Raw genomic sequence first — 25,708 nt, forward strand, 5'->3', positions numbered from 1 at the left:
CCCTGTCAACACCGTCTGCGTCCGATCAGAGAGGTAGGAGGAGAACCACCGATAAGCGGTGCCTCCACTCCCAACCCCTCCAACCGGCGCAGCAGGATACCATGGTCGATGGTATCAAAAGCCGCTGAGAGGTCTAATAGGACCAGGGCAGAGGAGTAACCCCTATCCTGGCCCTCCAGAGATCATCCACCAGCGCGACCAAAGCTGTCTCCGTACTGTATCCGGGCGGAAGCCGGACTGGAGCAGGTCTAGATAGACAGCTTCATCCAGGTACTGGGGTAGCTGACATGCCACCACACTCTCTACAACCTTCGCCGTGGCGAAGATTGGAGACTGGCGATAGTTCCTAAAACAGCTGGGTCCAGGAAGGCTTCTTGAGGAGGGTCTCACCACAGCCTCTTTCAAGGCCGCGGAAAGACCCCTCCCGCAGAGAAGCATTTGTAATCCCTGGAGCCAGCCTCGTGTCACCTCCTGAGTAGCCAGTACTAACCAGGAGGCACGGATCCAGTAAACATGTGGTGGCGTTCAGCCTGCCCAGCAACCTGTCCATGTCCTCGGGGTCACAGGATCAAAGTCATCCCAAACCACCTCAACAAGGCGGGCCTCGGAACCCTCGCCTGGATCTACCCAATTTTGATCCAATCCGTCCCGAAGCTGAGCGATTTTGTCGTATAGATAACCGTTAAACTCCTCGGCACGCCCTTGTAGGGGTCCTCCCACCCTCCTGTTGGAGGAGGCGGGTCACCGAAACAGGGCGGCCGGGCGGTTATCTGCCGGCGCAATGAGGAGGAAGCGTGGGAACGCCCCTCATTGCCACTAGGTAGGTCCTACTATAGGACCTAACTAGTGTCGGTCAACCTCAGAGCGGCTGGATCTCCAGGCACTCTCTAGGCGTCTTCTCCGGCGCTTCATCTCCCTCAGCTCCTCGGAGAACCAAGGAGCTGGTTGAGACTGGCGCCGGGTCAGAGGCGCAAAGGCACGACACGGTCCAAAGCTCCAGCCGCGGCCCGTTCCCAGGCCGCAACTAGCTCTTCAGTCGAGTCGTGGGACAGGTGTTGAAGCGGCCCAAGCTCCGTCAGGAACCTCTCCGGGTCCATCAGGCGCCTGGGGCGGAACCAGCGCATTGGTTCCGTCTCCCTGCGATGGTGGGTAGCGGTCAGAAAGTCTAGGCGAAGGAGAAAATGATCTGACCATGACAAAGGTTCCACAACTAAATCATTTAAAACCAGATCATTAAACCACTGGCCAGAGATAAAAATCAGGTCTAGGGTACCTCCCCCGACGTGGGTAGGGCCGTCAATTAACTGAATCAGGTCCATGGCCGTCATGGAAGCCATGAACTCCTGAGCTGTCGAGGATGCTACGCCGGCTGATGGCAAATTGAAATCCCCCATGACCAGCAGTCTGGGGGTCTCAACTGCCAACCCGGCCAGCAACTCCAACAACTCAGGCAGGGCTGTAGTCACGCAGCAAGGAGCCAGGTGCGTGATCAACAAGCCCACCTGAGTTCTCGACCCCACTTCACGAAGAGGATTCACACCCAGCTATCTGAGGCACAGTGGTCTCCTCGGCTCCAGACTCTCCTTGATGATAACCGCCACCCTCCACCCCTACCCTGGGCCTCGGCTGATGGAATGCTCGGAAGCCTGGTGGGCACATCTCCACTAGGGGAACCCCCCCTTCAGTGCCCAACCAGGTCTCCGTAACGCCCATAACGTCCGCGGTCCCTTCCTGAATAAGATCTGAAATCAGGGGGGCTTTATTAACCGCGGACCTGGCATTACATAACATCAGCCGGAGGCCCAGGTCCCGATTATCCTGGCCACTCGGGTCACGGGAAATTCCTGGGGGGCCGGAGCACGCAATCGCTCGTAAACAGCGAGGGCGAGCCCCCAAAACCTGATGTGGCCCCCCCCTTCCGTCATATCTGCCTCTCCCACTTACCGTAATAATAGCTCGACCCTGACAAACTGGAACGACACCCCTCGCCATAACCCCAGGACCTATTAAGTTACCGCCGCGAACACATGGTGGACCTAGCCCCTTCCCTGATGGGCCCATCCACCCCCCAGAACCAAACCCGTCAGTTTCCCTCCCCCCCTTAAAATTCCCTTAAAACTCCCTGGTAAAAAACGATTAAAACAGTTCATTAAAAATCCCCTAAGCCTCCTAGATTTCGCATGCCAACTCTCGGGGTTCCAAAACCCGTCCTCGAGATGTGCCCTCGATAGTGTGGAGGGCCAGACCTGCGAGAGAGGGGAATCTCGCAGGGCAAGAAGGTCCGCAGTTGAAAATCTTCGCATCAATAAAAATACAGCACAGTCAGCAGTCCATCCAAGCAGGTCAAGATGGCAAAATGTCATTGCAGCAAGACTAGAGTCCCTGGCTGGCGAGATGGACAATGGACTTCCAGGATTCCGTGGGGCCGTTATTATTATGAGAACCGTGAAAGATGTTGCATCTTCTTACTTTCCACGGTGCAAGCAGATCACATCTGTGTGAGCCATCATACGAAGTTTTTTTTCTTTTTTCTTTTTTAAAAGTGTTTTGCAGAACAATGGCAAATGTGATTTGTTGCCCAATAGTACCAGCAATGCAGTTATAGACTGCAAGGAAAATGTTGAAAGCAACAATCACGTGACATCTCCCTTCAACTTAAAGGTTAACATTTCATTAAGATAGGTCATGATTTCTGGAGCCAATCATAGAAAATTCTGCAATTATCCAATTGTGGGTGACTAAATGATGACAGACTATACAGAGAAAGTGGGGCAGGGGGTTAAAATACTAATTTCCACTGGCTTCCACTAATTTGGTCTGGTAGTAATAGTAGTCTGGCTTTTTTTGCCAGTATATCCAATGTCTTTTACACCACCCCCACCCTTTTCTGCAATTTCACAAAATCAAGAATTCTCTGGTTCCATTGTAGATTTTAAAATAATACTGCATTATATAATAGTGGTAATTATACATATATAATTATGCAATTATATATTATGTACTAATAGCATAATAGTAATTAAAAGGCCATATTTATATAATTGTAAAAATCTCCTTCTGTTAATTGGAAATAAGCATTTTTGTTGTATATTAACTGGGCATGATCAATGTAATACATCTTTTTCTATGCATTATTATCCTGTCAACTTCCTTCTTATTCCTATCCATCACTGCAGAGAAAAAAGATTGTGCAATCTTCACAATATTTGTGTAATGAACCTACTACTTTCTGCCTAAAAAGTTTGGGAAATGCTATGCAAGTCCAAAATTTTAGTTTTTTCCAACCTTGGGAACTTTGTGGCCACATGTGAGCTAGGGGAGGCTTGCCTATAGCCAGGAAGCTGAGGTTACTGCACCCAGCCTGAAGCCTTACTAAAATAGATAAAAAAGTTTACTGAGCGCTACACAGAAAGGTTATCCTAATAGATCAGGCCAAAACCATTTTAGTCCAACATTTCAGTTCTCGCCATGGTCAACCACATGCCTTTGGAGAACTCCTAAGCAAGGGATGGGAGCATATCACCTTGCTTTTGTTCTCCTGCAGCTAGTAATTTAAGGCATGTTTCCTCTAATTCAAGCATTATTGTTCTCTCTAAACAAAAACCCAGTAAAAGGTTAGCAACTGCAGAGCCAAAAGCAGGAGTACTGAGAAGCAAGAGAGGTCAATCAGCATACTCAGTAAGATGGCATCTACCCATAAAAGAAAGGGCAAAAATTCCAAAAGAAAAAAACACTACAAGAATCTACTATAAATAGCCATAGAATACTGCTTAGACTAAGAAACTTCTAGAGACCAAATGTGCCATAGAAAGGGAATGTCAAGTTAACATAACAACAACAACAACAACAACAACAACAACAACAACAACAGAATTGAAAGAGACCTTGAAAGTCTTCTAGTCCAACCCCCTGCCCAGGCAGGAAACCCTACACCACTTCAGACAGATGGTTATCCAACATCTTCTTAAGAATTTCCAATGTTGGAGCATTCGCATCTTCTGCAGGCAAGTTGTTCCACTCATTAACTGTTCTGACTGTCAGGAAATTTCTCCTTAGTTCTAAGTTGCTTTTTTCCTTGATCAGTTTCCACCTATTGCTTCTTGTCCTACCCTCAGTTGCTTTGGAGAATAGTTTGACTCCCTCTTCTTTGTGGCAACCCCTGAGATATTGGAACATTGCTATCATGTCTCCCTTAGTCCTTCTTTTCATTAAACTAGAAATACCCAGTTCCTGCAACTGTTCTTCATATGTTTTAGCCTCCAGCCCCCTAATCATCTTTGTTGCTTTTCTGCATAGTATGGCGACGGGAGGTGCCAGGCTGGGTTATTCTAGACCAGGGGTAGTCATCCTTTTTATACCTACCGCCCACTTTTGTATCTCTGTTAGTAGTAAAAATTTCTAACCGCCCACCGGTTCCATAGTAATGGTGATTTATAAAGTGTATCGTCATCTGCGCATGCCTCTCACGCATTGTGGATTGGGTTTGGGGGGGGGGCGTGCCGGCTACCAGCTCTGTTTGTCTGTTACAGTTGGGTGGTGTGCAGGGAGATGCGTGAGCTATTCTGGGATGAGGCTCTTTTGTTTGCGGTTGCACTATAGCGCCATTTAGTTTCACTTACGTAACGTGAACTAAACTTATGCGCAGGTGATACAAATAGTATATTTTCAGAAATTTAAATTGTCACGGAGGATTTTATGAAAACCTAATGAAAAGTTTTTAAATAATGCTATGAATTTTTTTAAAACGTCAATTAAATTTAAAAAAAGGAAAGTGTTTCAGTATCGGACAAAACCCCTACCGCCCACCATGAAAGCTGGAACGCCCACTAGTGGGCGGTAGGGACCAGGTTGACTACCACTGTTCTAGACTCTAGCTCTATGAACTGACTTGAAAAGTTCCGCCTCCCTGGTGATGTTTCTCAGTTTTTTTCAACTCAGCCTCAGCTATGGATGCTAATTTCTTCATTCCAGAGCTTTAGAGCTGAGCTAGATAATTCCCTGAATATTTTTTTTGTTTTCTTTGAATCCTTGAATTTCTTTCTATTTTTTTTGTGGATTTTGTTTCTCTTGCTGGTTTTTTGTTTTTGTTTTTTATCATCTTTTTGTCTTGATTTTCTTGGATCCTTGTGCTTTTGCTTGCAGCTGGGGAGGGCTCTCTGTGGCTACAGATTGGAACTGGGGGGTCACCCTTTCTGATGCCTCCCATCCTCTCTCTTCCTCTCAGGTACCTTACTGGGGGCTTTGGGGGTGCTGCGGGGTTTGCCATCACCCCAGTGAATGCGGCTGGCCTCTGTGGTGTCGGAGCACCGTGACTGAAGCCACTGGAGCCACGTCAGCCTCTTGAAGCCTTGGCACAGTTTCCTTTTGCTCCGATTTCTTCTGCGCCAGTCAGCTGTGGAGCAGGCTCGCTCTCTTACTGCTGGCAGCGTTTTGGAGCCACAAGAGGCTGCCGTTTTCGGTCACACCAGCCTCTTGTGGCCTGGGCCATTTTGCTGATTCCTGGGTTCCTGGCACCAGGGGCAAGCTGTGGCAGAGCCGCTGGACTGTGCTAGCCTTTCTCAGCCTGGCACAGTCCCCAGAAAGCTTGGATTTTTTGTGCAGCCTTTTTTCCCGCACTTGCATTTGCGGCTTTAAGTTTGGGCAGCCTTGCTCCCCCGGCATTGCATAGTGGCCACAGGGCTGGTAGGGCTCTCCACACCAGCGGATGGGAGCCCTGGACTTTATACAGCCACTTTTGTGCCTGCAAGCCAGATTTGCTGCCTGATCTGGCTGGACTGGTGGGCCTGATCCTGCTATCAATTTCTGCTCTACAATGATTGGAATCGCCATTTGAGGTGCCTGCAGCCATTTTGTCTTCATCGTGGGATCAGGCCTATATATTTCTTTCTGCCCTGTTTGAATATTTCTGACTATTTTTAAAAAAATAGCCTTCGGCCCTTTACTTCCTAAGGAAAGTTGGACAGTTGGCAAGTAGCTTGCCCTGCTTCTGAGGATTTACAGTGGGTTTCTGGCATAGCAACTGCTTACCATGGAAGACACTGACAAACAGGCTTCCTTCTCTGCAGAGGGTTCTTGGTCACCTCCGCCAGGGTGAGCAGAGTGCCAGCCAAGCCTAGAACAGCCAGCCTGGCTGCAGCTGCTAAGATTTGTGACAGGGCCAGAGCACGTTCTGGCATATCTAAGGCTGATGAAAAGATTGCCCAGGTATGACAAAAGGCAGTTTGCCAAGGCCTCAGCAGGGTTTTTACCTCAAGCTCCATCTGATTCTGCCATTTCTGAACATCAGATGGCTTCTCCACCCCCAGATTTGTCTGTTCAGCAGAATCTGAACGTGCCATCCCAACCTGGGGCTGCCAGGCCCTGGTCACCAGATAATCTCGGTGACCCACAATCACAACCTGGACCTTCTGGGGCAACACTTCGGGCCCCTGAGGCTACATGGACCCCCACCACAGTGGGGCTCCGCCAAGGTGAAATGGGGGAACAAGACATGCCACAGTTCCTGAAGCTGTGGATTGATCAGGCCATTAGAAGAGGCACTGCAGAGGAAATGCGCCAGCAGTTTCAGCCACCTGCCCAATTGTATCCTTTGGGGCACGGAATGGAGTCTCGGAGATTTATGCCTCCAGTGGTTGAGTACCAGGGGCCTGTGTCACCCACTCCCTCTGAACTTAGCTATTATTCTGGGGAGTTACATGATGAGGAGGAATTTTCTGTCTCAGAACAGGATGCCCGCCCAAAACCTCCCTTTAAGGGTCTGTTCAACCCTGCCCTCCTGAAGCCACTGTTGGCAAAGGCACGGGCTATGGCACATCTGGGTCAGGTGCCTGAAGCATCTGGATCTGCTATAGATTGCGGGGAACAGGATGACTTCCTGTTCACTGAACAGACAGTGGAGGCAGATACCATACCTATTCCAAAGATGTTTTTGGAGTTAATACGAAGGCAGTGGACCTTCTGTCAGGGGGAGCTGGGCCAAGTTTCCCCCGACAACAGTGGCCCTTCCAGTCATGGTCAGGGTACCAAACCGATAGGCCTACCTTTGCCAGGGGTAGACAATCGCCTTCAGGGGTAACGGTGGTAGAGGGGCTTGTCGTTCCAAGTGATGACTGGCCTCAGGCACCTATTGGGGGCAGGCTAGGCCTGTTTGTGGACTGCTAGGACAACCTAACAACAGATATCTGGGTCAGGGAGACAGTAAGAGCAGGGCTCTCCCTCGAATTTTTTTCCCATCCTCCAAGGCTTTTCCTCTGTTGTCCAATTTCTGGAGACCCGTTCAAACGGGGACTCATGGAGTCGGCTATTCAGCATTTGCTGGATATTCGGGCCATTCAGCTGGTTCCGCTGGAGCAACGAGGGCAAGGGTTCTATTCAATCTTGTTCGTCATTGCAAAGGTCTCGGGGGGTGGGGATGGACAGTAATTCTAAATTTGAAGGGACTCAACAACTACATAGTGTACAGGAGATTCAAGATGCACTCCCTGCATTCCTTCTTAGAGCAAATGGAATCCCTTCCAATCAGAGAGGGGGACTTCTTAGCTTCCATAGATCTCATAGAAACATACCTCCATGTCCCTATTTGTCCAGACCATTGTCAGTTCCTCAGGTTTTGTTATGCCAGCTGTCATTTGGGCTGGCTTCTGCCCCCCAAGCATTTACCAAGATTCTATCCGTCCTAGCGGCATACCTCAGGTCGATCCCTATCAGGATCCAGTGTTACCTGAATGACCTGCTCATCCAGGTATCGTCCCAGAGGCTAGCGGAACGCGACCTAGCTATGAACATAGGTGCTCTGAGGGACTACAGGTTCGCTGTAAATTTGGAGAAATGCCACCTCATACCTTCTACGAGGCTAGTTCACCTGGGGGCCCTGATAGATACCCGGGTGGGTCAGGAGTGACAGGAGAGCATATGGCCCTTGATTCATCTAATCCGGCAGGACCAGATGGTACTGGTGGCCCAGTTGTCCCAACTGCTAGAGAAAATTATCTGCCTGGCCATAGTCCTGTGGGCAAAGTTCCAAGCTCAACCATTCCAGTGATTCTTGCTTCCCTTTCAAAGGGCAGGCACCAGTTCCTCAAAGATTCAGGTCAGGGTGCCACCACGAGTGCTGCTCTCTCTTTCTCTTGGTGGGAGTCAGGGGCCATCAGGAGGGGTTGTTTTTTCAGGGAGCCTTGCTGAGTGACGGTGACATCGGATGTCAGCCTTTTCGGCTGGGGTGGACATTGTGGGTCTCAGGTAGCCCAGGGACGCTGGACTCGGATGGAGCTCAAACAGCAGATCAGCTGACTGGAGCTGTGGGCTGCCCGTCTGACCCTTCAGACATTTCTGCCACAGGTGAGGGGGAAGAGATCTTCAACCCAGTCTATTTGCAGCCCTCACCAAACATTTGGTCAGCCGGTGGTCAACCTCTTTGCATCTCCAACAAACATTCACCTTCCCCGGTTCCTGTCCCGATTCCCTACTTCAGCCTCTGTGGCAGAGGTGCTGCAATTTTTACAAGAGGGCCTAGAATGGGGGCTTTCTCCTAATACTCTGAGGAGGCAGATGGCTGTACTGGGTTCTGTTTTGACATTTGGGAACGGGCTCCCTCGCTCACCATCCAAGGGTGCATGCTTTTCTGCATGGGGCTTCTAATTTAAGGCCCCCTATGCTACATTGTTATCCAACTTGGGACCTGACTAAGGTTTTACAGGCATTGACCAAGGCACCTTTTGAACCGTTGAGGGAGGCCAGTCTTCGGCTCCTGTCATGTAAGGTTGCTTTCCTTGTGGCCGTCACATCTGCCTGATGGATATCAGAGTTGGCGGCATTATCGGTGAGGAATGACTTGTGTGTCTTTCACTCTAACAAGGTGGTCCTGTGGCTGGACCCTGCCTTTCTTCCAAAGGTCAACTCCTTGTTTCACTGAGCACAGGAGTTGGTCCTGCTGACTTCTGTCCAAGGCCTCGGCATGCCTTGGAACAGACCTGGCACACATTGGATGTTAGGTGGGCCCTCCGTATTTATATATCACGGATCTCTTCCTTTCGGAAGACTGAATCCATGTTTGTCTATCAACCGTCAACTCTGGGCCACAGGGTGACCCCTTCCACGGTGGGGCATTGGCTTAGGGCATGTATACCACGTGCTTATGAGCTTCAAGCTCTCCCGGTGCCTCAGGGGATAACGGCCCACTCTACACACAGTGCAGCTACAATGGCAACCTGGACTACTCAGGCTTCCATGGAGGAGATTTGTAGAGCGGCTACATGGACATCTCCATCTCCCTTTATAAGCCACTACAGACTGGACTCATATGCCTCGGCAGAGGCAGGGTACTGCAGGGGGTCCACGAAGAGTCTGGGTCATTGGCCCAGAATAGTTCCCACTCATAGTGCTGGACAGTCTTTGGTATATCCCAGCCTGGTACCTCCCATCGCCACACTATGGAGAAAAGACATTGGTCTTACCGTGATATGTCCTTTCTCGTAGTATGTGATGGGAGGTGCCAGCCCCACCCTGTTTCTGTCTGGTACAACTCTTGTGGGTGGGGAGTTTTCCTGTTTTCTATCTTTCAGATGGATTTCCATTCTCTTAGGCTTCATTGTCAAAACTGAGGAACAACACCAGGGAGGTGGAACCTCAGAAGTTTTCAACTCAGTCCATAGAGCTAGAGCCTAGAATAACCCAGCCTGGCACCTCCCATCGCACACTACAGGAAAGGACGTATCACGATAAGACCAACATCCCTTCTCAGCACTCTTTTTAGAGTCTCAACATCTTTGAGACTCTGGTGGTGACCAAAACTGAATGCAGTATTCCAAGTGTGGCCTTACCAAGGCATTATAAAGTGGCACTAACACTTCACGTGATCTTGATTCTATCCCTCTGTTTATGCAGCCCAGAACTGTGTTGGCTTTTTTGGCAGCTGCTGAACACTGCTGGCTCATATCTAAATGGTTGTCGACTAGGACTCCAAGATCCCTCTCACAGTTACTGTTATTGAGCAAGGTATCACATATATGGTACCTATGCATTTTGGGTTTTTTGCCTAAATGTAGAACCTTACTTTTTTCACTGTTGAATTTCATTTTGTTAGATAGCGCCCAATGTTCAAGTCTGTCAAGATCCTTCTGTATCTTGAGCCTATCTTCTGGAGTGTTGGCTCTTCCTGCTAGCTTGGTGTCATCTGCAAATTTGATGAGTTTCCCATCTATCATCTCGTCTAAGTCATTGATGAAGTTGTTGAAGAGTACTGGGCCTAAAACAGAGCCTTGGGGTACTTCACTGCATACTTCCCTCCCTGTTGAGTGCGGTTGGTCAGCCAGTTATAAATCCATCTGGTGGTAATGCTGTCTAACCCACATTTTTCTACTTTATCTAGTAGTAGGTTATGGTCTACTTTATCAAATGCTTTACTGAAGTCCAAGTAAATTATATCAACAGCATTCCTCTGGTCCACTAATTTTGTCACTTTGCCAAAGAATGCAATAAGATTAGTCGGGCATGATCTGTTTTTGACAAACCCATGTTGGCTTTTGGTTATTACTTTGTTTGCTTCTAGGTGTTCGGTTATTTGGTGATTCGTTGCTTGATTATATTTTCCAGAATCTTCTCGGGTATTGAGGTTAGGCTGACAGGTCTGTAGTTTCCTGGATCTATTTTTTTTTTCCTTTTTTGAAGATGGGGACCACATCAGCTCTTTTCCAGTCCTCTGGCAGTTCCCCTGTGCTCCAGGATCTTTGAAAGATATAGTTCAGTAGTTCTGAGATCTCGTCTGCCAGTTCCTTCAGAACCTTGGGGTGTAATCCATCCGGTCCTGATGATTTGAACTCGTCTAGAGTAGACAGGTGTTCACTTACCATTTTTTTCCCTATTTTAACTTGTGTTCTGTTCTGTTCTGTTTTTTTTTTGTGGTGCTGTTTTTGATAAGTTGGATTGTTTTTTCCTTTTGTGTAAAGACAGATGCAAAAAATGAGTTAAGTAGTTTTGCTTTCGCCCTGTTGCTTGCCACCTTCTTGCCACTTTCTCCCAGCAATGGGCCAATTGTTTCCTTTACTTTTTTCTTGTTTTTAACATGTTGGAAGAAGATGGAGTAAGAATGGACTTAAAGCCTAAACCATCTTTATTGCAAATGTTACAAGGATACACTGTAGATTTAAGATAGAATTACCATAACTGGATCCAACAACCTACACACCAGAGGAAGAGAAACCTCCCAGAAGCAGCTAATTTGTAATCCTATTCTTTAAATCAGCCAAGAACCCTAAAATAGACAAACTCCATTGAAAGTCAACCATTTGACTAGTAAATCTTGATGGCTCTATCTCAGAGTATTGGAGAAAGTTCAAAATGGCCCACAAGGCAAAGGTTCCCCACTTTAATCAGAAGTATTTTGAGAAACAGTGCAATGAAAGAAAAGCTTCAATTGCTGAATAAAGTAGAGGCTTGACAAGCATCTCAAGCTCATGATACACTAGGGCCAAAGCATGTAAGAGACGGAGCAGAGGACTGATACTCAGAAAATAAGACCTGAGAAGAATCCATTTAGAACAGGGGTCTCCAACCTTGGTCCCTTTAAGACTTGTGGACTTCAACTCCCAGAGTTGAAGTCCACAAGTCTTAAAGGGACCAAGGTTGGAGACCCCTGACTTAGAACAGGGTGTGAAATTGGTGGCCTGCAGGCCAGATCCGTCACACGCAGGACACACCCACCCCAGCTCCACAAAGAGAAAAAAATGTCATGATACACCACGTGACGGCAACGTGACTTAGAAGGTGAAACTAAGTTTCACAAAGATCCATGATTGTCAAAGAGGACAAAATAACCAGGCTACAAAAATAGCATTTAAAGTAATCAGGCCTTAGACCAAAGATCTTGCATGAGGTGGTTTGTATCATCTGGAGGATTTAAATAAAATACCATTTGGGAGGAGGGGACCTCACTATTAAATTGATTCTCTATGCTGGTTGTCTGTTTCATCATTGTTATTGTTGTTTTAAAAAAAACTCATATGTAAAAATATATAATTACTCAGAAAAGTCAGCTAATTCACACCTTTGTCCAATTAGGATCTAAGAGGGCTCAAGGAATATCAGTAAAAGATGTACAATAATAAAGAAGTTGTATCTTATGCATGGATTAAAAAAAAAACTTTTACTTAGAGATACGAATCAAATATTTGCTGAGGGTTAGTCTTTTAGTACATTAACATTCTCCTTATGTCATCTACCAATGCTATGATCAATCTTGTTTTTACTGAGGTAGCATTCCTAATTTCTCTCTATTTTTCATCTCTCAGCTCAGTACTTTTAAATACAGTTCAGAAGTATTTAGTAATAGTAATGGAAGCACTGAGATGAGTATTCAGATCAACAATGATGCTTGGCTAGCAGCCAGAGACTGATGTCTGTGTTTCATCCGACTTTACTGATGAAAAGTGGCAATGAGTAAAACAAACACATTCTCCCAGAAGGTTGTGAATCAGTAAATTCACAATTTACACTGCTGACTAAAGCCTCCCCAATATCTGGTCAGCCCCTCCAACCATCTTCCAAGAAGCTGTTCAAACCTACAGTTTCTGAAGTTGCTTTGCTCTATATACTATACTGCAACGTTATTCAACCTTGACAGCTTTAAGACGTGTGGACTACCACTCCAAAAATCCCCCAGTCAGCATAGCTATTTGTCTATTTTAGGGTTCTTGGCTGATTTAAAGAACAGGATTAGAAATTAGCCACTTCTGGGAGGTTTGCCTTCCTCTGGTGTATAGCATAGCTGGCTGGGGAATTCTGGGAGTTGAAGTCCACACACCTTAAAGCTGCCAAGATTGAGAAACACTGCTATACTGAAAAGAAAGGTGCCTAGTTAAGCTAACTGCACAGACATGTTCATATGGTTTTCTTGAGAATATAGTAATTGTTTATCATAATCTTCTCCCAGACTGACTTTTAAGCTCTCCAGCACTAGTATCCCATATAGTACTCTCATCCAGTTAATAACCAGACCCTTAATAACTAAGACCCTGCTTAGCTTCGTCAGCTACATGCTACCACCTTCTGAGACCCAGATTTATACAAATAATTTTACAAGGGACTTCTCAACCAGGAACAGCCAAATGCTCGGGACAACTGTTCACATGGTCACCTGAGATTTTCTGTACTGACTTATGAATGCACCAAAGATATTTTAGGCAGGATATCAAAGAAGTGAGTTAAACAGCCATATTATTTATTTAATGTTTGTATTACCTTTCTGTTTGCAAATGACTTTGAGTGCCAATGTGGTGTTCTGGTTAAGTGATTGGATTATAAACTAGGGAGATCCATGTTCAAGTCAACCCTCATCCCTGGATTTCATCAGGTGATTTAAACCACTCATTATTCGAACCTACTTCATAGAGTTGTGTTTGTGGACAAAATTTAGTGGTACTTTGAACTTCTAGAAGAGTAGGGTAGAATTAAGAAATGACAAAAAAAGATTCCAGGCAACTTACAATGCAAAGCATATTAAAGAAATTAAAAATACTGTACAGAATTAGAAAATTAAAAGCAAGATGATTACAACATTAATAAGAAGATGCACCCTTATAAGAGGATGACACCAAAACACATTCCGTATGAACTATATTTATAGCCTAGGAGTAACTTAGAAAGTGGCCTCCCACATGACAGATTAACAACCCTCGGATATCAAGGAACGTTTTCAGATCATAACAGTAGGTCAGATTCAATGGGAGAGGCAGAGACTAAAATACCCCAGCCTTCAGCTGTATAGGTTAGAGATCAGCAAGTTTTCAAGATGGCTTTCTTGCCATGGCTGAACTAAACCCTTATTCAACCAGCCTTGTCAAATGAAATTTTATCCTAATATTCATCCCTTTGGAGGCTGCTGAACCACTACTCTCAGCAGTCCTGGCCCAGCAGGACTAATAATGAGGAGTAGTGGAGCTTCCCCTTCTGCAACATCTGGTGGGCTGCACAATTGAGAGGCTAGACTGGCCTCAGTTGTTACCAGTGGTGGGATTCAAAAAATTTAACAACCGGTTCTCTGCCTTAATGATTTCTTCCAACAACCAGTTCACCAAACTGCTCAGAAAGTTAACAACCGGTTCTCCCGAAGTGGTGCAAACTGGCTGAATCCCACCACTGGTTGTTACTGTATCTGGCTTCAGTTGTTACTGAATCTTAAACAGTGAAAGGAAACAGCAGCAAAAAAGCAAGAAAAAGAGGCCAGATTACAATCACACATAATATTCGTGTTTTAACAAGGGAGATCAAAGCACCAAAAAGAAGCTACTCTGAAAAGCTAAGAATCAGTTTTCAACAAATGAACCAGCAAACATGTGGAAAACTCTTAAAAATATCACCGGTTATAGCAAACCTTCTTCCCAAGCTGAAGGAAATCTACAACTGGCAGATGACCTGAATGTGTTTTACTGCAGGTTTGAGAGAAAACTACTGCCACCCATCTCCACAAATCCCCATCTCAGACACACCAACAACAGCTAAGCCTCCTACAACCTACCCTATCCCATTGGGCCCACCACCTCTGATGATTACAGAGAATGAGGTGCAAAGCCTATTTCACAGACAACAGCTAGGAAAAGCACCAGGTCCAGACAAGATAATTCCTTCTTGCTTAAAAACTTGTGCTGACCAACTGGCCATCATTTTTACTCACATCTTTAATAAATCATTAGAGATGTGCTATGCTCCTTCTTGCTTCAAATACTCTACTATCATCCCAGTGCCGAAGAAACCTTCCATCAAGGAACTGAATGACTTCAGACCTATTTCTCTAACATCTGTAGTTATGAAGACCATTGAAAGACTAGTACTCGGCCACCTGAGAACAATCACGGATCCGCTCTTAGACCTGTTGCAATTTGCCTACCGAGCAAATATATCGACAGATGATGCTGTTAATATGACTCTGCGCTACATCCTTCAACATCTTGAATCTCCAAAGACCTATGCAAGGGTCCTCTTTGTAGACTTTAGTTCAGCATTCAATAGTCATTCCAGATATTCTTCTAACAAAACTAAATCAGCTAGCTGTACCTGACCATACTTGTAAGTGGATCATAAGCTTCCTATCAGATAGGAAACAGCAAGTGAAGCTAGGCAAAATCTCATCAGATACCTGCACAATTAGCATAGGAGCCCCCCAAGGCTGTGTGCCCTCTCCACTACTCCTCTCTCTATACACCAATGACTGCATCTCAAAAGATCCCTCTGTTAAAATACTGAAGTTTGCAGACGATACAACAGTGATTGGTCTCATTCAAGACAACAATTAATCTGCATATAGATGAGAGGTTGAATAACTAGCCTTATGGTGCAACCAGAACAATCTTGAACTAAATACACTCAAAACCATCGAAATGCTGGTGGATTTTAGAAGAAAACCTCCTATACTACCACCTCTTACAATACTAGACAACGCAGTATCAACAGTAGTGTCCTTCAAGTTTCTAGGTTCTATCATGTCTTAAGACTTAAAATGGACACCTAACATTAAAAATGTCATCAAAAACGTTTGTCAAAGAATGTTCTTTCTGCGCCAACTCAGAAAGCTCAAACTGCCCAAGGACCTGCTGATCCAGTTCTACAGAGGAATTATTGAATCTGTCATCTGCACCTCCATAACTGTCTGGTTTGGTTCTGCAACCAAACAGGACAAACACAGACTTCAACGGATAATTAGAACTGCAGAAAAAACAATTGCTACCAACTTGCCTTCCATTGGGGATCTGTATACTGCATGAATCAAAAAGAGGGGTGTGAAAATATCTATAGACCCCTCACATCCTGGACATAAATTGTTTCAACTTCTACCCTCAAAAACAACGCTATAGAGCACTGCACACAGAACAACTAGACACAAGGACACTTTTTCCCCGAATGCCATCACTCTGCTTAACAACTAATTCCTGCAACACTGTCAAATAATTTACTAAGATTGTATTACCATTGTTCTTCTCTTCCTTACTAGTATTTATCTCTTCCCACTTATTAATATAACCATGTCACTTATATTTCTCAATTTATATTATTTGTATTTGCTTCCTAGTATGATTTGATAGCTTATTAGTAACCTTGACTATCACTAAGTGTTGTATCTTTTTATTCTTGATGAATGTATTTTATTCTCCTTATGTACACTGAGAGCATATACACCAAAGACAAATTCCTTGTGTGTCCAATCACACTTGGCCAGTAAAGAATTCTATTCTATTCTATTCTATTAAGAAAACTGTTAATCTAACAGAAGGTAACACAATTTCTTTCCCTACAATGCCATTCTGCCTTCCGTTTGAGCATTGAGAAGAATTCCGCATTCTTCTCAATGCTCATGTTTAGTAATTACCTGGGGGTAGAAGATGGGAGGATAACATTAAACGGCTGCCTCTCTTAAAATAGGATACAAAAACCCTATGTTCAACAGAATATTTTAACAGGTTATTTGAATTCTACAGTTTGGCTTAACAACAACAAAATACCACAAAGTACATTTCCCTTAATATAGCACTACTGAAAGCTGCTGAAATGTTTTGAATTGTGTGCTTGTTACAAACCCATCTAAAGCATTTGCTTCTAAGGATCATAATTGTTTGGCTCTGTAAAAAGTTAGTATTTTGACTTTATATAAACATAGGAATCAATTTACCAGATTTATTTTCAGAATTCTGAATCAGCACATTTTCTGTCAATTAAATTACCGTGAGGATTGTTTTATGCTTAAATATATCATTCACACCTAACAGCAACTTGATATTCGACTATAGTACACAAAATATCCACACACAAAAGAAACAAACAGATTTCATCAGAACTTCAAAGGCTAATCAATCAAAATAATGTCTTGGGCTTCATACTCATTGCGCCTGTTCAGATGGCAAAAATGATTTAGTCAGCAGTTCCCCAGGGAAATTAAGTCCCTCCCATGTGCTGGCAATGCATGATTGCAGATGACCCAGACCAGGGGTCTGCAAACTTGGCTCTTTTAAGACTTGTGGACTTCAACTCCCAGAGTTCCTCAGCCAGCTTGGACTTGTGGACTTCTACTCTGGGAGATGAAGTCCACAAGTCTTAAAAGAGCCAAGTTTGCACACCCCTAACCCAGACAGTCAAGTGCCAACCATGAAGTCTTCCTAGCTACCACAAAAATTTGATATAACAAAAGAGCCCACACTATCATGGTCAGAGTTAAGGTCAGTCTACTAAACACCTTTCTGCCCTTTCCCTCTCCTCTTTCAGTTGGCTGTGTGAGAAAAAGAAGATGGTGCTTTTTTTACTTTTTGTGGATTTCCTGATTCATTCCCTTACCTGCTTGGCTTGGCTATGCTCTCCTATCCCAGAGTTGGGAAGAAATCATAACAATGCAAATTAAACTACCCCCCCTCCATGTGACCTTACATCAGGATTCAGCTCTGCTACTACCCATACATTAAGCAGATTCTGACCAGTTCTGGAGAACCGGTAGTGGAAAATTTGAGTAGTTTGGAGAACCGGTAGTAAAAATTCTGACTGGCCCCGCTCCCATCTATTCTCTGCCTCCCAAGTCCCAGCTGATTGGGAGGAAATGGGGATTTTGCAGTAACCTTCCCCTGCCACGCCCACTAAGCCACGTCCACCAAGCCACACCCACAGAACCGATAGTAAAAAAAATTTGAAACCCACCACTGCCATACAGCTCCTCTATATCAGTGGTCACCAACTGGTGGTCCGTGGACTACTGGTAGTGCACCAGAAAATTTTGGTGGTCCACAGAAAAATTATTTGCATTTTTTATACTGCACTAAATACTATATATCTTTTTTAAAAATTCGTATTAGTTGTCAGTGGGATTTAAAATTATGAATTTGGTGGTCCCTGAGGTCCGAAAGGTTGGTGATCCCTGCTCTGTATGATATTGTAATGGCAGAGTTTGCCTGATTTCCATTGCTAAAATTCAGAAATCTCCAACAGAGGAAAAGCTGCCATCAATGGCTATATGGATTACATACTATATTATGTTCAGAACGATCAGAAAGTGAATAGTACCCAGACAGTCTTAGTCAGAAAGCTAAGTGATGAATTTAGACAAATCTAAATGTTAATATTTTTTTAGTGTTTTAATGGTTTTATTGTTTTTGTTTTAAAATGATTTTAAGGTTTTAATTATGTGTTTCTGAATTGTGAGCTTCCCAGAGTCATCTGCTAAGATGGGTGCCTATAGAAATCAAATAATTAAAATCAGTGATCAATGCAAATAAGTAGATGGGGAGGTGAACACATTAGCCAAATCTGAAAGCCATGCCATTCCAGGAAACGATTACAATATTTGCTAGATAATAGGAATACATATACTTGATATAAGCTAGGGTTACTGACAGTTTCTACCGGAAGCTGAATCCAAAGGTAAAGATTTTTGCCACCCCTTAAAGACTGTTAGTTTCCAAAGTTCCATTTGGCCTTATGGGCTCTGCCACCTTCCAGCATCTGATGGATAGAGCATTGTCAAGCCAAGGAAAGTGGTGTGAACCTACAGGTAAGTCCTTAACTTACGATCACAATTGAGCCCCAAATTTCTCTAGTTAAGTGATATGTGTGTTGAGTTTCACGAGCTTTCTTGCTTCAGTTATAAGTGAATCACTGCAGTTGATAAATTAGTAACCCAGTTGTTAAATGAATCTGGTTTCCCGACTGACTTTGCTTGTCAAAAGGTTGCAAAAGAGGATCACATGACCTTGGGACAAAGCAACCGTCATAAATATGAACTGTTGTCAAGCATCTGAATTGTGATCACCTGATCATGGAGATGTTGCAAAGGTCATAACTGAAAAACGGTCATAACTCACTTTTTTCAGCGCCATGGTAAATTTGAACAGACACTAAACAAACTGTTGTAAATACCTGTATTTAGATTACAGTATACAGTGATAAATATGATTCTTCCCTTTTAAGATCCTATCTTCATAATTATGTGCTTTTTTTTTTACTCTGGGGCTCAGCTTTTAAATATTACACTGCAATGTTGTTATTTGATTATTTGATCTATGAGTCCTTACGAAGTATTTGGATAAAACAAGTAAAATAACCTGGAATCCACTTGCAACTCAATCTGGCTTTAATCTGGAGTTATTGAATTTTTAAGTAGCTACATATTGTAGTCTCTGATGCTATTGCACTGAAAGTAAAGTAGTGACAAATATGAGAGCAAACAAATTGCTTTCAGCAAAGGCAGACCGTGACTTAACACAGATACAGCGAGATTTTTGAAATTCAGACAATGATCATGTAAACTTTTGGCATATTTAATAAAGTAATAAAAGCTCAGGTTTTTATTTCAATCGTTAGGACAAATGCTGAATAATGCATGCAGACACAAATTTAATATTTCAAGGTTTTTATTTACCAAAAAAAAATCCATAAGGATTTGGTAGGAAATGGATGTTTCTTTTAGCTCAGTTTTCACTAGATATGGAGTCAAAAAGCTGAACACACACTAAGGTAGCAGAGTCGAGCTCACATTGGCAATTCTTAAAAGCTAAGCAACTTGGCCCTGGTTAAAACTTGGATGGGAAATCACTTGGAATTCCATGGCTGTTCACTAGACCGGAAAATTGAAAAAAGCATCATGGAATATTAGCAAATATTTCCATAATGCTGGCAACAAAATTGAATGGATGCAGTCACAAGGAGCCAAGGTCATCTTGAAGAAATGGTTACCTTTTTATTCAGGTAGAGTATGATAATATGAAACGTAGTATGATAGTATGAAAAAAAATGCCATTGCCAAGTTGGTTTACATAAATAATAGTATAAACCAAATACAATACCAATATTTCAGCTTCTAAGCTATTCAGTATTTATCAGAATATTTGCATCTGGTACTCCACTAATTTACAGGATTGTTATTCTTCAACCAAATCTGGATGATGTATGTTGTACTAAAAATAGATCTATTTCATTAATGAATAAAAATGGAGAAATGCTATTTATTTAGAAAATTTATTAACTTGCCAACCAACCCAAGAAGATACAGTACTAGCACACCTGGTACATCCTGATCAAGCAGGGTTTATTTGTGGTAGATGAGATGCTGACACATCAGTAAATCTTACAGCTTTAAACAATCCTAAAGTGGATCCAGCTGTCATTTCATTGGATATTGAGAAGGCTTTTGATAAAATGCATTGGCAATGCATATTTTTAATTTTTTTCAAGGTATTATTTTCCCTCAGGGTTCTTCTCTCTTTTTTACTGTTTGATTTAGTTTGGAACCATTAGCAACTATAGTTGGATCAAAGGCTATACTGAAATTCATGTTCTAATTCATACTGGTATAGAAAGCAAAGTAACCCCATTTTTAGACAATATGTTGGTGTTTATTGATAAGCCTTAGGGTTCCAAACCAAAAGCAACAAAATTAATTGATGATCTGGGAACCCTTTCTGGGATATATTAATTGGTCTACATCTGAATTGATACCGTAGGCAGCTATTAAGTCTTCAAAATCAACTACCTCTGGACAGTCTTGATGGTGCCCAAAGGCAATATTTCATTGTGGACTGAGAATACCTCAAGCTTGACTCAGATGGTTAAGTTGAATATAAATGTATTGTGATGAAAAGCAGCAATAGATTTAGGCAGCTGAGCATCATTTAAACTGTGGGGAAAAGTAATATTTGAAAGATTTCCCCACGGTAATGTATACCATACTTACATATTATGCCTCCATATGTTCTTCAGATATATGTACAGAGATTTCATGTGCTCTTTCAGAAGTTTGTTCAGCAAAACTTTCCTGTTTTCTTTCAAAAAATTTCTACAGTCCATTAAGGGAGGCATGTTTCCTTTTTCAGATCAATGGATAGATAGCAAGATCTGTCAATTGCACCAATAGAAGAGGATATTTGTGTCTCAGGGGTCCTTGGTACTTCTGGGGTCCTTGATGCTCTCTGAGCTTGGTTGTTTTCTTGCAGATGTTTCATTACCAAACTATATAACATTATCAGTGCTAGTAGGGAGTGGAGTTTCTTCTCATTTTCTATTTTAGTGGCTTGCCCTGTCACTGTTGGTGGGAATGGTCTTGTTGGTTCTTTGATTATGTTGTTGTTTACTGTTAGCTTACTTGGCAGTTCCTTGATGGGGTATTGTTTGCCACTTGATTGTTGGTGTTAATCTACTGCACTGGAAAATTGGCCACATGGGCCATTTTAGAATGAGCATATTTTGCTCCCCCATATCCCTGGAAATTATAGAATTTTATCTCCTATTTTTGTTACCCTGCCTATCTTTTAATTTTTACAATCATGCTTAGTTAAGAAATGGGGAAAGCCAAACTGGAGAGGCAAAGTGTAGAGAGGCAATAATAAGCACTCCCAGAATTCCCTCTAGTATTGCAGGACTTCAATATAAATTAATAAGCCAATAATAACTGTTTATAAACAGTAGCTGGTAAGTATTAATTTGGTATTTGAGAGTAAGGGGCCTCTGGTGGCTCAACAGACTAATGCAGTCTGTTATTAACAGCAGCTGCTTGCAATTACTGCAGGTTCAACTCCCACCAGGCCCAAGGTTGACTCAGCCTTCCATCCTTTATAAGGTAGGTTAAATGAGGACCCAGATTGTTGGGGGCAATAAGTTGACTTTATATATAATATACAAATGGATGAAGACTATTGCTTAACATAGTGTAAGCCGCCCTGAGTCTTCGGAGAAGGGCAGAATATAAATGCAAATAAAATAAAATAAAATAAAATAAAAATATGGAGACATGGTGTGAAGAACTGAATTGTTTGCTAAGTGAACATTAATGTAGTTTTATAAATTTAAATGTATTATTTCAATAGAAATATTTCATATCGATTGGAAGAAACTGATAAATGTAGATAACTTGCATGTGGTTTTTAGTACATAACACTAGTTGCTATGACATAGTCTTGTCATAAGTTACTCTTATAGCTCCCTTTTGGAGCATATATTTTACATGTGCTAGTTCACTAGACTAATACATGAAATAAATGTTTGCTAAGTAGCAAATGAGATTTTTCCATGTATAATACTATTTTATAAATGGTGAATGGGGTTTATGTATGCATAAAATAGCATCACCGATGTGTAAAATGATGAATGAATTTTGTTCACTGTACCTGGACAAAACTGAGCTCCAATAAGTTGAAGGTATACTGCATACTTTGGTTCTGAAAGATTCTTGTAGATGCCCATTTTAAGATAATATAGCAAAAGCTTGGAGATTAATAGAATAATAACAAGATTGATTGAGAGGGCACACTTCTATAATTGCAAGAAATGATACTGCAAGGCTAGGAGACCTATCTGTTACACAGTAGTCTGAACAACATATCCCTCTTTTGATATTTAAAGTATTTATTGCTTGGAATCTTGAACAGAGTTCAGGGTTGCATGTTCTAGTTCTTATATTTAATAGAAAAGAATACTGTATAAATTGTTAAAAGAATATAAATTGACTTAAATATTGGTAATTTAGCTTCACAGTACAGTATGAAAGGTTTATGCATGAAGATATTGGGGAAGAGGCTACTGTCTTATATTTTTGCTTCCTCTATGATGCAAAATATATTTTAAAACACGGATGGATAATATTTTAGCTTTTGGTTTTCTTCATTTACAACACTATTGACTAGTCATCTTGGCTAATCTTCCCAAACAAGGCAAACTTAAACCTAATTAGTACTTGAATTAACATCCACTAGGAAATCCCACAATGGGAAGTTGAATAGCAAGCTCTTTCTGGACACACTCTTTCTGGACACACTCTTTCTTTGTGGACACAGATGTGTCCACAAAGTCATCAGGAGGCAAGATCAGCTCAAAAGAAACTTTTAAGATGCTCAAAATTCAGATTTATGTACATCCTAGTAAGCACAGGTAGGACTCCACTACAAAACTGCTCTTTTACTGAGAACAAAGAGTATAGCATTCTACTAAAGAGCCCTTGTGAGGCAGTGGTTAGAATGAAGTATTGCAGGCTAACTCTGCTCACAGCCTGGAGTTTTAGGTTGCGCAGCCTTCCATCTTTCTGAGATGGGTAAAACGAGACCCAATCATTGGAGGAAATGTGCTGATATTGTAAACCACTCAGAGAGTGGTATAAAGCACTATGGAGCATTATACAAGTGTAGGTGTTACTGCTAAAGCCAAGTTAGAACCCACTTTTATTTGCTATTTGTGGATCTTAAAAAGAACTCAGCCAGCAAATGCCTCCTTTCTCTCTCTCTTTTGTTTTAAAAGATCAGGAGTAGAAAGAAACACCGAGAGCAGTTTTGCTTTGTGGAACTATCTGCATTTCCTCCCTTTTCGTTGCACGCCACTAACCCGCTTCTTCGACCTGAGTTTAAAAAATAATAATAATAATAATAAGCTGCCCTGGGAGGCTCACTGCACGCGCCCCCTGCCGACAAGGGCACAAATTCTCAGCTTCAAGCTGCAGGATGCTGGAAGAAAACGTTTCAAAGCAAACGCGATACAAAAGTTGAGCTACAATACACCGACGAGCGTTTGCGAAATCGTGTGAAGTCACATTTCTCCCTTGTCCTACCCAAATCCAAAGTTTCTCTGCCTACAGGGCATGGAGACCTGTAGTATATACCTCCTTTAAAGCCCACCACCGCCCCGCGTCTCTACCTCCATTTCTCAATATTCCCTCGCATTCCTCAGACCGACACACAGAACAGTCCAACGCGTCCCATTTTTAGTTTTTGAAGGCAACGCGAGGCGCCCACACACACACACACGCCGCGATCCCGCGTACGCGCGGATTTTGTTTTGGTGAAACCGCGACAAAGCCTGGCAAGGAAATGCCACGCAAAGTCTTTAAGGAGCAAATCCCGCGAACTTCGTTTATCTAGCCTCGTGAGCCTGGCCGTCGCGCAACCTTCCCACTTGAAATAAATACAAAGCGATGGAAATCGACTAAGCCTCTACCCTTTCCGATAAACAGGGAGAGAGAGAGGGCGGGGGCGAGGCTGTTGGGCGCGACCGACTCTCACCTTTGTCGGGAAGGCTTCACTTTTTGCACACCTCCGTTTGAAGGAAAGGGCAGAAGAAGTGCAAGGCGACAAGACTGTGGTCACCACAGAACTCTCCTTCGAAATGGGCTCCGGTCAAGTAGTACGTGCACAGCCGATCCAACCTCAGGACGAAATCCGGAGCGCTCGGGAAGGTTCCGTTGAGGTGGGGAGTAAGAGAGCGGCTGCAGGCGGGTGGGGCACAGACCCTGGACGGCTGGCTCCCCTGGGCGGAGAGGGTCACCCGCCGGCAGCACTCCCGGAGACGCTAAACGGGGAAAATAGCGGGATGTGAAAGGGAGCGGAGAGCGGTGCCAGCAGCAGGTCCCAGCTGGAGGACCTGGCGGGGAGGCGGCGCCGGAGCTGCTGCATGTGCGAGCGGCTAGTTGCTGCCGCGGTTGTTGCTCCTCCTCCGGCCCTCGCGGGGGAAGGATGTGGAATTGGAGCCAGCCAGCCCTCTTCGCCTCCCGCCACGGAGGGAGCCGCTAAGGGGTAGTAGCCTCGCCCACCTCTCGTTCTCCACGTCCAAGAACCACGGAGCGAGCTTTGAGTACCAGCCCTCCCTCTCTTCCCGTTGGAAAGTAGTGACGTCTCCCTTCTGTTCCTACTTTCTGGAGAGCTTCGAGGCAAAGAAAGCGGAGCAGGGGCCCCAGATAGGCTCCGCATCTCCAAGCGCGCTCCCTTCAGCATTCGGTTTTGAGAGGGCTCCCTTTGGCATCTTTGCGGCTGCAGCCTAATGGCTTCTTAGCAGCCAAACAGGGTTGTCCAGGGACTGGCCTAAAGTTAAGTTTCTGCCTTTTAGCCTGTGAAGAAGGACTTATAAAAGTTAGGAGCCAAAACCAAGAGAGCACCACAGTGGCAGAATTATCTGTTGCTACCTTTCAAACTCTCCCCACTTCAGTTCGTCCCAGGTCTGCATTTAGCTCTCCAAACTCCTGCAGGGAAGCTTTTCAATGGTACTGCAATACCAAGCAATAACCTTTAAGTAAGTAAGTCGAACTGCAGTTTTGTTCACTGGCCTTAAAAACTGCCATGAGTTTTTGGCATCCCTTCAACCAGCCCTTTAAGGAAGAATCAATTAAGCAGTTTAAGTGCCAGTAATTAAGGGATGGGAAATTGAGTAAGGTGCTGTGAGATCTAAGCCCTTAGAAATGCATGCACGGGTGGTTAGAATGATCTTGGTAATACATGTAAAGGCTCCTATGTATTCCATGCACAGATGATGACAATGTGTTCCCAGTAATACACCTAAAGGTTGGCTCATATGCACATACAAGGTGCTTGTCTTCTCCTCTCCATGGAAATTTGGTATTTTGATTTTCCTTTAGGAAAGCATCTCACCGTCTTCAATAAAATTGACTGTCATCAGTGCATAGGTTTGTAGCCTACCCTTTATGGCCAAAATATAAAGCAATGTTAACACTTTCAATTTCTCTTGACTTTAGTTTTTCCAGGTGAGTGTGCATACTTTCCCATGACTGAAGATAAGATGATTTTATTAGATGATAACTCTGTGTAATATGTACAATAGTTAATAAAAAAAGATGAAATAACAACATTCATGGTCTGCGTACATTTTCTTCCATAAAACTAGAGAGAAGATAGGTATGTTGGCAGTGGATGCAGAATCCAAATTTTTCTTGAGGTACTGTTTGGGCTTTAGTTGAGTTTCTACCAGCTGTTTC

General features: G+C 43.5%; 1 protein-coding gene across 2 annotated transcripts in view; it reads right to left on the reverse strand.

Moving 5' to 3' along the window:
- Positions 1 to 25,476, reverse strand: part of SEMA5A (semaphorin 5A) — a 230,570-nt gene extending 205,094 nt beyond the window's left edge. For both annotated transcript variants that reach the window (XM_058177461.1, XM_058177460.1), the window contains exon 1: positions 24,006 to 25,476. The gene's annotated coding sequence lies outside the window, so the exon portion shown is untranslated. The remainder of the gene's footprint in view (positions 1 to 24,005) is intronic.
- Positions 25,477 to 25,708: the final 232 nt, after the last annotated feature.

Source organism: Ahaetulla prasina, chromosome 3, assembly GCF_028640845.1.
Source record: "Ahaetulla prasina isolate Xishuangbanna chromosome 3, ASM2864084v1, whole genome shotgun sequence".
In the NCBI taxonomy this organism is placed as follows: Eukaryota; Metazoa; Chordata; class Lepidosauria; order Squamata; family Colubridae; genus Ahaetulla; species Ahaetulla prasina.